Source organism: Acanthisitta chloris, unplaced genomic scaffold (assembly GCF_000695815.1).
Source record: "Acanthisitta chloris isolate BGI_N310 unplaced genomic scaffold, ASM69581v1 scaffold15255, whole genome shotgun sequence".
NCBI classification, from domain to species: domain Eukaryota; kingdom Metazoa; phylum Chordata; class Aves; order Passeriformes; family Acanthisittidae; genus Acanthisitta; species Acanthisitta chloris.
In genome coordinates, this window is record NW_008674394.1 from 949 (window position 1) to 2,387 (window position 1,439).

The following is a 1,439-nucleotide window of genomic DNA, read 5'->3' on the forward strand; positions in this document are numbered from 1 at the left end:
GAATGTGCTGCCCAGGGAGGTGGTGGATTCACCATCCCTGGAGGGTTTCAAGATGAGACTGGATGTGGCACTTAGTGCCATCGTCTAGTAACCACGGTAGAGTTGGACTTGATGCTCTTGGAGGTCTTTTCCAACCTGGTTGATTCTATGATTCTATGATATTTGTCTCATTTTTTTTAACTCTTTCAGGTATGAGATAGCTCATTATGCTGCCATAGCTTAAAGAATGGTATTTGTCACAGCAGTACAGGGTCTTTATTTGCAGTGAAGATAATGCCTTGATCACACCAGCCCATCAGAGAAACTTAAGAACACAAATGCCAACCCTTGTACTTGCATTTTTGTCTGGAGAACATCAGCTACCAAAATTTACGCAAGCGTATCTGTTATCAGACAAAACAGCTCATAGCTGACCACAAGCACTATAGAGCTGCTCTCCCTGCAAGAGGCAGACATACTCTCTGCTCAGGACAGACTAAACAAAGTTCATTGAGTCTAACTCCTGGCCCTGCACAGAATATCAACAACCCCATCAGGTGCTGGAGAGCATTTTCCAAGCATTTCTTGAGCTCTGCCACACTTGAGGCTGTGACTTCTGCCCTGGAGAGCTGTTCCAGTGCCCAAACACCCTCTGAGGGAAGAGCCTTTTCCTAATATCTAACCTAAACCTTCCCTGACACAACTTCAGGCCATTCCCTCAGGTCCTGTCACTGGTCACAGAAAGCAGAGGTCAGTGCTATCCCTTCACATCCCCTCCTAAGGAAGTTGTATTCAGCCATGAGGTCACCCCTCAGTCTCCTCCAGGCTGAACAAGCCAAGTGTCCTCAGCCATTCCTCATGTGGCTTCACTGCTAGACCCTTCACCATCTTCATGTCCCTCCTTTGGATGTGAATAGCTTTATATCCTTCTTATATTGTGATGCCCAAACTGCCCCCAGCACTTGAGGTGAAGCCATACCAGAGTAGAGCAGACAAACCCCTCCCTTACCAGTGGTGTTGTGCCTGATGCACCCCAGGACACAGTTGGCCCTTCTGGCTGACAGAGCACTGCACACTCACGTTCAGCTTGCCATCGATCAGGACCCCCGCGTCCCTTTCCATGGTGCTGCTCTCCAGCATCTCATTACCCAGTCTGTAGGTACAGCCAGGGTTCCTCTGTCCCAGGTGCAGAATCCAGCACTTGCCCTTGTTAAGCTTTTTTAACTCACACAGTACTTTTGGGAGAAGAAAATAAAGAGGGACAAATGAAAAGATGTTTATCAAGGAAGATGAGAACTACCACCAGTACAAGGTCTTACTCCTGGGGCACAGCAATCCCAGACACACCTATAGACTGGGCTGAGAAGTGATTTAGAGCAGCCCTGTAGAGGGCTGGGTGATGGTTGATGGAAAACTCAACATGAGCTGGCAGTCTGCACTTGCAGCCCAGAAAGCTGAAC